This window comes from Schistocerca gregaria, chromosome 6 (genome assembly GCF_023897955.1).
Source record: "Schistocerca gregaria isolate iqSchGreg1 chromosome 6, iqSchGreg1.2, whole genome shotgun sequence".
Lineage (NCBI taxonomy): Eukaryota > Metazoa > Arthropoda > Insecta > Orthoptera > Acrididae > Schistocerca > Schistocerca gregaria.
This window is the reverse complement of record NC_064925.1, coordinates 30211748-30224475: the sequence shown is the minus strand read 5'-3', so window position 1 is coordinate 30224475 and position 12728 is coordinate 30211748. Positions and strand designations below refer to the sequence as shown.

General features: G+C 49.9%; 15 non-coding genes across 15 annotated transcripts; all 15 read right to left on the bottom strand.

Moving 5' to 3' along the window:
- Positions 1–908: 908 nt before the first annotated feature.
- On the bottom strand, positions 909–981 carry Trnaa-agc (transfer RNA alanine (anticodon AGC)). The gene has a single exon. It is a non-coding gene; the product is annotated as a tRNA-Ala (tRNA).
- A 413-nt stretch (positions 982–1394) lies between these two features.
- Positions 1395–1467, bottom strand: Trnaa-ugc (transfer RNA alanine (anticodon UGC)). Its single transcript has one exon. It is a non-coding gene; the product is annotated as a tRNA-Ala (tRNA).
- A 1006-nt stretch (positions 1468–2473) lies between these two features.
- Trnaa-agc (transfer RNA alanine (anticodon AGC)) lies at positions 2474–2546 on the bottom strand. The gene has a single exon. It is a non-coding gene; the product is annotated as a tRNA-Ala (tRNA).
- Positions 2547–2959: 413 nt separating this feature from the next.
- Trnaa-ugc (transfer RNA alanine (anticodon UGC)) lies at positions 2960–3032 on the bottom strand. Its single transcript has one exon. It is a non-coding gene; the product is annotated as a tRNA-Ala (tRNA).
- Positions 3033–4038: 1006 nt separating this feature from the next.
- Positions 4039–4111, bottom strand: Trnaa-agc (transfer RNA alanine (anticodon AGC)). The gene has a single exon. It is a non-coding gene; the product is annotated as a tRNA-Ala (tRNA).
- A 413-nt stretch (positions 4112–4524) lies between these two features.
- On the bottom strand, positions 4525–4597 carry Trnaa-ugc (transfer RNA alanine (anticodon UGC)). Its single transcript has one exon. It is a non-coding gene; the product is annotated as a tRNA-Ala (tRNA).
- Positions 4598–5614: 1017 nt separating this feature from the next.
- Trnaa-agc (transfer RNA alanine (anticodon AGC)) lies at positions 5615–5687 on the bottom strand. The gene has a single exon. It is a non-coding gene; the product is annotated as a tRNA-Ala (tRNA).
- Positions 5688–6100: 413 nt separating this feature from the next.
- Trnaa-ugc (transfer RNA alanine (anticodon UGC)) lies at positions 6101–6173 on the bottom strand. The gene has a single exon. It is a non-coding gene; the product is annotated as a tRNA-Ala (tRNA).
- A 1017-nt stretch (positions 6174–7190) lies between these two features.
- Trnaa-agc (transfer RNA alanine (anticodon AGC)) lies at positions 7191–7263 on the bottom strand. The gene has a single exon. It is a non-coding gene; the product is annotated as a tRNA-Ala (tRNA).
- Positions 7264–7676: 413 nt separating this feature from the next.
- Trnaa-ugc (transfer RNA alanine (anticodon UGC)) lies at positions 7677–7749 on the bottom strand. The gene has a single exon. It is a non-coding gene; the product is annotated as a tRNA-Ala (tRNA).
- Positions 7750–8766: 1017 nt separating this feature from the next.
- Positions 8767–8839, bottom strand: Trnaa-agc (transfer RNA alanine (anticodon AGC)). The gene has a single exon. It is a non-coding gene; the product is annotated as a tRNA-Ala (tRNA).
- A 413-nt stretch (positions 8840–9252) lies between these two features.
- Trnaa-ugc (transfer RNA alanine (anticodon UGC)) lies at positions 9253–9325 on the bottom strand. The gene has a single exon. It is a non-coding gene; the product is annotated as a tRNA-Ala (tRNA).
- A 965-nt stretch (positions 9326–10290) lies between these two features.
- On the bottom strand, positions 10291–10363 carry Trnaa-ugc (transfer RNA alanine (anticodon UGC)). The gene has a single exon. It is a non-coding gene; the product is annotated as a tRNA-Ala (tRNA).
- A 965-nt stretch (positions 10364–11328) lies between these two features.
- Positions 11329–11401, bottom strand: Trnaa-ugc (transfer RNA alanine (anticodon UGC)). Its single transcript has one exon. It is a non-coding gene; the product is annotated as a tRNA-Ala (tRNA).
- Positions 11402–12418: 1017 nt separating this feature from the next.
- Trnaa-agc (transfer RNA alanine (anticodon AGC)) lies at positions 12419–12491 on the bottom strand. Its single transcript has one exon. It is a non-coding gene; the product is annotated as a tRNA-Ala (tRNA).
- Positions 12492–12728: the final 237 nt, after the last annotated feature.

Below are 12728 nucleotides of genomic sequence, written 5' to 3'. Positions count from 1 at the left end.
AAAGGCGCGGACACGTTCATATACACAAGAGTTCCAAGTAGTTTCGATGCTCTGGTATTACGAATGCAAATTCCGTCTGTTTTTAACGTCTTAAATTGAAAGGGGGGTCACAAATTGCTCCGTTTTCACTCCTTGTCGACAATCACACAGCACCTGAGGTAACAAGCACATCTCGAGCCCCATTCTGCACTCCACTGTTCATGCAAACTCAGTGCCTCGCTCTTTGCTACTGTGTACCACTCTTGTCGTCCAACTGCAAAACACTGGGCCACAACAAGTTTCCACGTCTCCATTGCACTGCGCAAACTACGAAACGCTCCCCAAACATGGCACTCGCCATGCAGCCGACTTTTACGACTTTACACGACGCTCACGCTAGTGACAGCCTCATTTATAGTTCGACGTCGCCCCAAAGCGAATGAGCACATTTCGCCTACGGCTTAGGCCGCCCTCCTAGTGTGGCTGCTCGGTGTCTGCAGGCAGCGAGGGGCTGCAAGCTTCCTGCGTTCGCACCTATGTCACCTGTGCTTGCTTGTCAGAGACAGACTATCGCAAAACATACAAATCACTCCATGAATTGATTGCTACGGCATCTGTTATCAGAAGTCACAACTAGCAACACCAGTAGCAGCCGACTGCACGCAAAGAATAGGAATGTGCAGTGGGATTTACGTGAACCCGGCGTAAGGCAGATCTTTCCGACGTAGGCTTAAGAATCTTATGGGAACACTTGTACTGTTTGTAAATTAAGTGTAGGAGTTGGAGGAGGGTGCTTCCTGCGCACGAATAACAGCACGCTTGCCAATTGTGGATGCTAATCGTTCTCTTGTATCTGCCTAGACACATCTGCTGGCTGTGAATTACTCCACTTGCATGGCAAGGTGCGCATGTAGGTGTGTTAAAAATTCTGGAGGCGCTGGGTATCGATCCCAGTACCTCTCGCATGCTAAGCGAGCGCTCTACCATCTGAGCTACGCCCCCTCCATGATAAATTGTGCTACATACAGCAATATCAATGTCACAGACGCTTGAAGTCCCATTAATCCGCAGACAAACACTACTCTCTATGTATCTGTGAGGGTGTCTTTCAGGTTTCGTGCATTCTGTATTGAATCGTAGTTGGCCACAATGGAAGTGGCACGCATCACGTCGAAAATAGAATTCGGACACCGCTCTGAGTAAGACGAACGTGTTGTCCACTCTCTAGACTTCAATGACGTTAAGCCGTGATACCTAAGACAGACCTGCACTCGATGACAGCCGGTCCCCACACATACATCTTGCTCTCCTTACGTCAGTATGCATCATACAAGTCTGTGACGCTGGCTTTGCCACATCTTGCGTGCTTTTAGGTTCGCCGCGATCAACACTTGGCATCCACTGACCACAAAACATGGAGGCGCCGGGGCTTGAACCCGGGACCTTTCACATGCAAAGCGAACGCTCTACCAACTGAGCTGCGCCCCCATCCGCGACCAAACTGCGCTATTCTCCATTCCTTGAGGCTCTGATGTGCACGGACACGATGCTTGGTTGGTTTGTAGCGCTGAAGGGACCAGAGTACAAAGGCGCGGACACGTTCATATACACAAGAGTTCCAAGTAGTTTCGATGCTCTGGTATTACGAATGCAAATTCCGTCTGTTTTTAACGTCTTAAATTGAAAGGGGGGTCACAAATTGCTCCGTTTTCACTCCTTGTCGACAATCACACAGCACCTGAGGTAACAAGCACATCTCGAGCCCCATTCTGCACTCCACTGTTCATGCAAACTCAGTGCCTCGCTCTTTGCTACTGTGTACCACTCTTGTCGTCCAACTGCAAAACACTGGGCCACAACAAGTTTCCACGTCTCCATTGCACTGCGCAAACTACGAAACGCTCCCCAAACATGGCACTCGCCCATGCAGCCGACTTTTACGACTTCACGCAACGCTCACGCTAGTGACAGCCTCATTTATAGTTCGACGTCGCCCCAAAGCGAATGAGAACATTTCGCCTACGGCTTAGGCCGCCCTCCTAGTGTGGCTGCTCGGTGTCTGCAGGCAGCGAGGGGCTGCAAGCTTCCTGCGTTCGCACCTATGTCACCTGTGCTTGCTTGTCAGAGACAGACTATCGCAAAACATACAAATCACTCCATGAATTGATTGCTACGGCATCTGTTATCAGAAGTCACAACTAGCAACACCAGTAGCAGCCGACTGCACGCAAAGAATAGGAATGTGCAGTGGGATTTACGTGAACCCGGCGTAAGGCAGATCTTTCCGACGTAGGCTTAAGAATCTTATGGGAACACTTGTACTGTTTGTAAATTAAGTGTAGGAGTTGGAGGAGGGTGCTTCCTGAGCACGAATAACAGCACGCTTGCCAATTGTGGATGCTAATCGTTCTCTTGTATCTGCCTAGACACATCTGCTGGCTGTGAATTACTCCACTTGCATGGCAAGGTGCGCATGTAGGTGTGTTAAAAATTCTGGAGGCGCTGGGTATCGATCCCAGTACCTCTCGCATGCTAAGCGAGCGCTCTACCATCTGAGCTACGCCCCCTCCATGATAAATTGTGCTACATACAGCAATATCAATGTCACAGACGCTTGCACTCCCATTATTCCGCAGACAAACACTACTCTCTATGTATCTGTGAGGGTGTCTTTCAGGTTTCGTGCATTCTGTATTGAATCGTAGTTGGCCACAATGGAAGTGGCACGCATCACGTCGAAAATAGAATTCGGACACCGCTCTGAGTAAGACGAACGTGTTGTCCACTCTCTAGACTTCAATGACGTTAAGCCGTGATACCTAAGACAGACCTGCACTCGATGACAGCCGGTCCCCACACATACATCTTGCTCTCCTTACGTCAGTATGCATCATACAAGTCTGTGACGCTGGCTTTGCAACATCTTGCGTGCTTTTAGGTTCGCCGCGATCAACACTTGGCATCCACTGACCACAAAACATGGAGGCGCCGGGGCTTGAACCCCGGACCTTTCACATGCAAAGCGAACGCTCTACCAACTGAGCTACGCCCCCATCCGAGACCAAACTGCGCTATTCTCCATTCCTTGAGGCTCTGATGTGCACGGACACGATGCTTGGTTGGTTTGTAGCGCTGAAGGGACCAGAGTACAAAGGCGCGGACACGTTCATATACACAAGAGTTCCAAGTAGTTTCGATGCTCTGGTATTACGAATGCAAATTCCGTCTGTTTTTAACGTCTTAAATTGAAAGGGGGGTCACAAATTGCTCCGTTTTCACTCCTTGTCGACAATCACACAGCACCTGAGGTAACAAGCACATCTCGAGCCCCATTCTGCACTCCACTGTTCATGCAAACTCAGTGCCTCGCTCTTTGCTACTGTGTACCACTCTTGTCGTCCAACTGCAAAACACTGGGCCACAACAAGTTTCCACGTCTCCATTGCACTGCGCAAACTACGAAACGCTCCCCAAACATGGCACTCGCCCATGCAGCCGACTTTTACGACTTTACACGACGCTCACGCTAGTGACAGCCTCATTTATAGTTCGACGTCGCCCCAAAGCGAATGAGCACATTTCGCCTACGGCTTAGGCCGCCCTCCTAGTGTGGCTGCTCGGTGTCTGCAGGCAGCGAGGGGCTGCAAGCTTCCTGCGTTCGCACCTATGTCACCTGTGCTTGCTTGTCAGAGACAGACTATCGCAAAACATACAAATCACTCCATGAATTGATTGCTACGGCATCTGTTATCAGAAGTCACAACTAGCAACACCAGTAGCAGCCGACTGCACGCAAAGAATAGGAATGTGCAGTGGGATTTACGTGAACCCGGCGTAAGGCAGATCTTTCCGACGTAGGCTTAAGAATCTTATGGGAACACTTGTACTGTTTGTAAATTAAGTGTAGGAGTTGGAGGAGGGTGCTTCCTGCGCACGAATAACAGCACGCTTGCCAATTGTGGATGCTAGTCGTTCTCTTGTATCTGCCTAGACACATCTGCTGGCTGTGAATTACTCCACTTGCATGGCAAGGTGCGCATGTAGGTGTGTTAAAAATTCTGGAGGCGCTGGGTATCGATCCCAGTACCTCTCGCATGCTAAGCGAGCGCTCTACCATCTGAGCTACGCCCCCTCCATGATAAATTGTGCTACATACAGCAATATCAATGTCACAGACGCTTGCACTCCCATTATTCCGCAGACAAACACTACTCTCTATGTATCTGTGAGGGTGTCTTTCAGGTTTCGTGCATTCTGTATTGAATCGTAGTTGGCCACAATGGAAGTGGCACGCATCACGTCGAAAATAGAATTCGGACACCGCTCTGAGTAAGACGAACGTGTTGTCCACTCTCTAGACTTCAATGACGTTAAGCCGTGATACCTAAGACAGACCTGCACTCGATGACAGCCGGTCCCCACACATACATCTTGCTCTCCTTACGTCAGTATGCATCATACTAGTCTGTGACGCTGGCTTTGCAACATCTTGCGTGCTTTTAGGTTCGCCGCGATCAACACTTGGCATCCACTGACCACAAAACATGGAGGCGCCGGGGCTTGAACCCGGGACCTTTCACATGCAAAGCGAACGCTCTACCAACTGAGCTGCGCCCCCATCCGCGACCAAACTGCGCTATTCTCCATTCCTTGAGGCTCTGATGTGCACGGACACGATGCTTGGTTGGTTTGTAGCGCTGAAGGGACCAGAGTACAAAGGCGCGGACACGTTCATATACACAAGAGTTCCAAGTAGTTTCGATGCTCTGGTATTACGAATGCAAATTCCGTCTGTTTTTAACGTCTTAAATTGAAAGGGGGGTCACAAATTGCTCCGTTTTCACTCCTTGTCGACAATCACACAGCACCTGAGGTAACAAGCACATCTCGAGCCCCATTCTGCACTCCACTGTTCATGCAAACTCAGTGCCTCGCTCTTTGCTACTGTGTACCACTCTTGTCGTCCAACTGCAAAACACTGGGCCACAACAAGTTTCCACGTCTCCATTGCACTGCGCAAACTACGAAACGCTCCCCAAACATGGCACTCGCCCATGCAGCCGACTTTTACGACTTTACACGACGCTCACGCAACGCTCACGCTAGTGACAGCCTCATTTATAGTTCGACGTCGCCCCAAAGCGAATGAGCACATTTCGCCTACGGCTTAGGCCGCCCTCCTAGTGTGGCTGCTCGGTGTCTGCAGGCAGCGAGGGGCTGCAAGCTTCCTGCGTTCGCACCTATGTCACCTGTGCTTGCTTGTCAGAGACAGACTATCGCAAAACATACAAATCACTCCATGAATTGATTGCTACGGCATCTGTTATCAGAAGTCACAACTAGCAACACCAGTAGCAGCCGACTGCACGCAAAGAATAGGAATGTGCAGTGGGATTTACGTGAACCCGGCGTAAGGCAGATCTTTCCGACGTAGGCTTAAGAATCTTATGGGAACACTTGTACTGTTTGTAAATTAAGTGTAGGAGTTGGAGGAGGGTGCTTCCTGCGCACGAATAACAGCATGCTTGCCAATTGTGGATGCTAATCGTTCTCTTGTATCTGCCTAGACACATCTGCTGGCTGTGAATTACTCCACTTGCATGGCAAGGTGCGCATGTAGGTGTGTTAAAAATTCTGGAGGCGCTGGGTATCGATTCCAGTACCTCTCGCATGCTAAGCGAGCGCTCTACCATCTGAGCTACGCCCCCTCCATGATAAATTGTGCTACATACAGCAATATCAATGTCACAGACGCTTGCACTCCCATTATTCCGCAGACAAACACTACTCTCTATGTATCTGTGAGGGTGTCTTTCAGGTTTCGTGCATTCTGTATTGAATCGTAGTTGGCCACAATGGAAGTGGCACGCATCACGTCGAAAATAGAATTCGGACACCGCTCTGAGTAAGACGAACGTGTTGTCCACTCTCTAGACTTCAATGACGTTAAGCCGTGATACCTAAGACAGACCTGCACTCGATGACAGCCGGTCCCCACACATACATCTTGCTCTCCTTACGTCAGTATGCATCATACAAGTCTGTGACGCTGGCTTTGCCACATCTTGCGTGCTTTTAGGTTCGCCGCGATCAACACTTGGCATCCACTGACCACAAAACATGGAGGCGCCGGGGCTTCAACCCGGGACCTTTCACATGCAAAGCGAACGCTCTACCAACTGAGCTGCGCCCCCATCCGCGACCAAACTGCGCTATTCTCCATTCCTTGAGGCTCTGATGTGCACGGACACGATGCTTGGTTGGTTTGTAGCGCTGAAGGGACCAGAGTACAAAGGCGCGGACACGTTCATATACACAAGAGTTCCAAGTAGTTTCGATGCTCTGGTATTACGAATGCAAATTCCGTCTGTTTTTAACGTCTTAAATTGAAAGGGGGGTCACAAATTGCTCCGTTTTCACTCCTTGTCGACAATCACACAGCACCTGAGGTAACAAGCACATCTCGAGCCCCATTCTGCACTCCACTGTTCATGCAAACTCAGTGCCTCGCTCTTTGCTACTGTGTACCACTCTTGTCGTCCAACTGCAAAACACTGGGCCACAACAAGTTTCCACGTCTCCATTGCACTGCGCAAACTACGAAACGCTCCCCAAACATGGCACTCGCCCATGCAGCCGACTTTTACGACTTTACACGACGCTCACGCAACGCTCACGCTAGTGACAGCCTCATTTATAGTTCGACGTCGCCCCAAAGCGAATGAGCACATTTCGCCTACGGCTTAGGCCGCCCTCCTAGTGTGGCTGCTCGGTGTCTGCAGGCAGCGAGGGGCTGCAAGCTTCCTGCGTTCGCACCTATGTCACCTGTGCTTGCTTGTCAGAGACAGACTATCGCAAAACATACAAATCACTCCATGAATTGATTGCTACGGCATCTGTTATCAGAAGTCACAACTAGCAACACCAGTAGCAGCCGACTGCACGCAAAGAATAGGAATGTGCAGTGGGATTTACGTGAACCCGGCGTAAGGCAGATCTTTCCGACGTAGGCTTAAGAATCTTATGGGAACACTTGTACTGTTTGTAAATTAAGTGTAGGAGTTGGAGGAGGGTGCTTCCTGCGCACGAATAACAGCATGCTTGCCAATTGTGGATGCTAATCGTTCTCTTGTATCTGCCTAGACACATCTGCTGGCTGTGAATTACTCCACTTGCATGGCAAGGTGCGCATGTAGGTGTGTTAAAAATTCTGGAGGCGCTGGGTATCGATCCCAGTACCTCTCGCATGCTAAGCGAGCGCTCTACCATCTGAGCTACGCCCCCTCCATGATAAATTGTGCTACATACAGCAATATCAATGTCACAGACGCTTGCACTCCCATTATTCCGCAGACAAACACTACTCTCTATGTATCTGTGAGGGTGTCTTTCAGGTTTCGTGCATTCTGTATTGAATCGTAGTTGGCCACAATGGAAGTGGCACGCATCACGTCGAAAATAGAATTCGGACACCGCTCTGAGTAAGACGAACGTGTTGTCCACTCTCTAGACTTCAATGACGTTAAGCCGTGATACCTAAGACAGACCTGCACTCGATGACAGCCGGTCCCCACACATACATCTTGCTCTCCTTACGTCAGTATGCATCATACAAGTCTGTGACGCTGGCTTTGCCACATCTTGCGTGCTTTTAGGTTCGCCGCGATCAACACTTGGCATCCACTGACCACAAAACATGGAGGCGCCGGGGCTTCAACCCGGGACCTTTCACATGCAAAGCGAACGCTCTACCAACTGAGCTGCGCCCCCATCCGCGACCAAACTGCGCTATTCTCCATTCCTTGAGGCTCTGATGTGCACGGACACGATGCTTGGTTGGTTTGTAGCGCTGAAGGGACCAGAGTACAAAGGCGCGGACACGTTCATATACACAAGAGTTCCAAGTAGTTTCGATGCTCTGGTATTACGAATGCAAATTCCGTCTGTTTTTAACGTCTTAAATTGAAAGGGGGGTCACAAATTGCTCCGTTTTCACTCCTTGTCGACAATCACACAGCACCTGAGGTAACAAGCACATCTCGAGCCCCATTCTGCACTCCACTGTTCATGCAAACTCAGTGCCTCGCTCTTTGCTACTGTGTACCACTCTTGTCGTCCAACTGCAAAACACTGGGCCACAACAAGTTTCCACGTCTCCATTGCACTGCGCAAACTACGAAACGCTCCCCAAACATGGCACTCGCCCATGCAGCCGACTTTTACGACTTTACACGACGCTCACGCAACGCTCACGCTAGTGACAGCCTCATTTATAGTTCGACGTCGCCCCAAAGCGAATGAGCACATTTCGCCTACGGCTTAGGCCGCCCTCCTAGTGTGGCTGCTCGGTGTCTGCAGGCAGCGAGGGGCTGCAAGCTTCCTGCGTTCGCACCTATGTCACCTGTGCTTGCTTGTCAGAGACAGACTATCGCAAAACATACAAATCACTCCATGAATTGATTGCTACGGCATCTGTTATCAGAAGTCACAACTAGCAACACCAGTAGCAGCCGACTGCACGCAAAGAATAGGAATGTGCAGTGGGATTTACGTGAACCCGGCGTAAGGCAGATCTTTCCGACGTAGGCTTAAGAATCTTATGGGAACACTTGTACTGTTTGTAAATTAAGTGTAGGAGTTGGAGGAGGGTGCTTCCTGCGCACGAATAACAGCATGCTTGCCAATTGTGGATGCTAATCGTTCTCTTGTATCTGCCTAGACACATCTGCTGGCTGTGAATTACTCCACTTGCATGGCAAGGTGCGCATGTAGGTGTGTTAAAAATTCTGGAGGCGCTGGGTATCGATCCCAGTACCTCTCGCATGCTAAGCGAGCGCTCTACCATCTGAGCTACGCCCCCTCCATGATAAATTGTGCTACATACAGCAATATCAATGTCACAGACGCTTGCACTCCCATTATTCCGCAGACAAACACTACTCTCTATGTATCTGTGAGGGTGTCTTTCAGGTTTCGTGCATTCTGTATTGAATCGTAGTTGGCCACAATGGAAGTGGCACGCATCACGTCGAAAATAGAATTCGGACACCGCTCTGAGTAAGACGAACGTGTTGTCCACTCTCTAGACTTCAATGACGTTAAGCCGTGATACCTAAGACAGACCTGCACTCGATGACAGCCGGTCCCCACACATACATCTTGCTCTCCTTACGTCAGTATGCATCATACAAGTCTGTGACGCTGGCTTTGCCACATCTTGCGTGCTTTTAGGTTCGCCGCGATCAACACTTGGCATCCACTGACCACAAAACATGGAGGCGCCGGGGCTTGAACCCGGGACCTTTCACATGCAAAGCGAACGCTCTACCAACTGAGCTGCGCCCCCATCCGCGACCAAACTGCACTATTCTCCATTCCTTGAGGCTCTGATGTGCACGGACACGATGCTTGGTTGGTTTGTAGCGCTGAAGGGACCAGAGTACAAAGGCGCGGACACGTTCATATACACAAGAGTTCCAAGTAGTTTCGATGCTCTGGTATTACGAATGCAAATTCCGTCTGTTTTTAACGTCTTAAATTGAAAGGGGGGTCACAAATTGCTCCGTTTTCACTCCTTGTCGACAATCACACAGCACCTGAGGTAACAAGCACATCTCGAGCCCCATTCTGCACTCCACTGTTCATGCAAACTCAGTGCCTCGCTCTTTGCTACTGTGTACCACTCTTGTCGTCCAACTGCAAAACACTGGGCCACAACAAGTTTCCACGTCTCCATTGCACTGCGCAAACTACGAAACGCTCCCCAAACATGGCACTCGCCCATGCAGCCGACTTTTACGACTTTACACGACGCTCACGCAACGCTCACGCTAGTGACAGCCTCATTTATAGTTCGACGTCGCCCCAAAGCGAATGAGCACATTTCGCCTACGCCCCCTCCATGATAAATTGTGCTACATACAGCAATATCAATGTCACAGACGCTTGCACTCCCATTATTCCGCAGACAAACACTACTCTCTATGTATCTGTGAGGGTGTCTTTCAGGTTTCGTGCATTCTGTATTGAATCGTAGTTGGCCACAATGGAAGTGGCACGCATCACGTCGAAAATAGAATTCGGACACCGCTCTGAGTAAGACGAACGTGTTGTCCACTCTCTAGACTTCAATGACGTTAAGCCGTGATACCTAAGACAGACCTGCACTCGATGACAGCCGGTCCCCACACATACATCTTGCTCTCCTTACGTCAGTATGCATCATACAAGTCTGTGACGCTGGCTTTGCCACATCTTGCGTGCTTTTAGGTTCGCCGCGATCAACACTTGGCATCCACTGACCACAAAACATGGAGGCGCCGGGGCTTGAACCCGGGACCTTTCACATGCAAAGCGAACGCTCTACCAACTGAGCTGCGCCCCCATCCGCGACCAAACTGCGCTATTCTCCATTCCTTGAGGCTCTGATGTGCACGGACACGATGCTTGGTTGGTTTGTAGCGCTGAAGGGACCAGAGTACAAAGGCGCGGACACGTTCATATACACAAGAGTTCCAAGTAGTTTCGATGCTCTGGTATTACGAATGCAAATTCCGTCTGTTTTTAACGTCTTAAATTGAAAGGGGGGTCACAAATTGCTCCGTTTTCACTCCTTGTCGACAATCACACAGCACCTGAGGTAACAAGCACATCTCGAGCCCCATTCTGCACTCCACTGTTCATGCAAACTCAGTGCCTCGCTCTTTGCTACTGTGTACCACTCTTGTCGTCCAACTGCAAAACACTGGGCCACAACAAGTTTCCACGTCTCCATTGCACTGCGCAAACTACGAAACGCTCCCCAAACATGGCACTCGCCCATGCAGCCGACTTTTACGACTTTACACGACGCTCACGCAACGCTCACGCTAGTGACAGCCTCATTTATAGTTCGACGTCGCCCCAAAGCGAATGAGCACATTTCGCCTACGCCCCCTCCATGATAAATTGTGCTACATACAGCAATATCAATGTCACAGACGCTTGCACTCCCATTATTCCGCAGACAAACACTACTCTCTATGTATCTGTGAGGGTGTCTTTCAGGTTTCGTGCATTCTGTATTGAATCGTAGTTGGCCACAATGGAAGTGGCACGCATCACGTCGAAAATAGAATTCGGACACCGCTCTGAGTAAGACGAACGTGTTGTCCACTCTCTAGACTTCAATGACGTTAAGCCGTGATACCTAAGACAGACCTGCACTCGATGACAGCCGGTCCCCACACATACATCTTGCTCTCCTTACGTCAGTATGCATCATACAAGTCTGTGACGCTGGCTTTGCCACATCTTGCGTGCTTTTAGGTTCGCCGCGATCAACACTTGGCATCCACTGACCACAAAACATGGAGGCGCCGGGGCTTCAACCCGGGACCTTTCACATGCAAAGCGAACGCTCTACCAACTGAGCTGCGCCCCCATCCGCGACCAAACTGCGCTATTCTCCATTCCTTGAGGCTCTGATGTGCACGGACACGATGCTTGGTTGGTTTGTAGCGCTGAAGGGACCAGAGTACAAAGGCGCGGACACGTTCATATACACAAGAGTTCCAAGTAGTTTCGATGCTCTGGTATTACGAATGCAAATTCCGTCTGTTTTTAACGTCTTAAATTGAAAGGGGGGTCACAAATTGCTCCGTTTTCACTCCTTGTCGACAATCACACAGCACCTGAGGTAACAAGCACATCTCGAGCCCCATTCTGCACTCCACTGTTCATGCAAACTCAGTGCCTCGCTCTTTGCTACTGTGTACCACTCTTGTCGTCCAACTGCAAAACACTGGGCCACAACAAGTTTCCACGTCTCCATTGCACTGCGCAAACTACGAAACGCTCCCCAAACATGGCACTCGCCCATGCAGCCGACTTTTACGACTTTACACGACGCTCACGCAACGCTCACGCTAGTGACAGCCTCATTTATAGTTCGACGTCGCCCCAAAGCGAATGAGCACATTTCGCCTACGGCTTAGGCCGCCCTCCTAGTGTGGCTGCTCGGTGTCTGCAGGCAGCGAGGGGCTGCAAGCTTCCTGCGTTCGCACCTATGTCACCTGTGCTTGCTTGTCAGAGACAGACTATCGCAAAACATACAAATCACTCCATGAATTGATTGCTACGGCATCTGTTATCAGAAGTCACAACTAGCAACACCAGTAGCAGCCGACTGCACGCAAAGAATAGGAATGTGCAGTGGGATTTACGTGAACCCGGCGTAAGGCAGATCTTTCCGACGTAGGCTTAAGAATCTTATGGGAACACTTGTACTGTTTGTAAATTAAGTGTAGGAGTTGGAGGAGGGTGCTTCCTGCGCACGAATAACAGCACGCTTGCCAATTGTGGATGCTAATCGTTCTCTTGTATCTGGCTAGACACATCTGCTGGCTGTGAATTACTCCACTTGCATGGCAAGGTGCGCATGTAGGTGTGTTAAAAATTCTGGAGGCGCTGGGTATCGATCCCAGTACCTCTCGCATGCTAAGCGAGCGCTCTACCATCTGAGCTACGCCCCCTCCATGATAAATTGTGCTACATACAGCAATATCAATGTCACAGACGCTTGCACTCCCATTATTCCGCAGACAAACACTACTCTCTATGTATCTGTGAGGGTGTCTTTCAGGTTTCGTGCATTCTGTATTGAATCGTAGTTGGCCACAATGGAAGTGGCACGCATCACGTCGAAAATAGAATTCGGACACCGCTCTGAGTAAGACGAACGTGTTGTCCACTCTCTAGACTTCAATGAC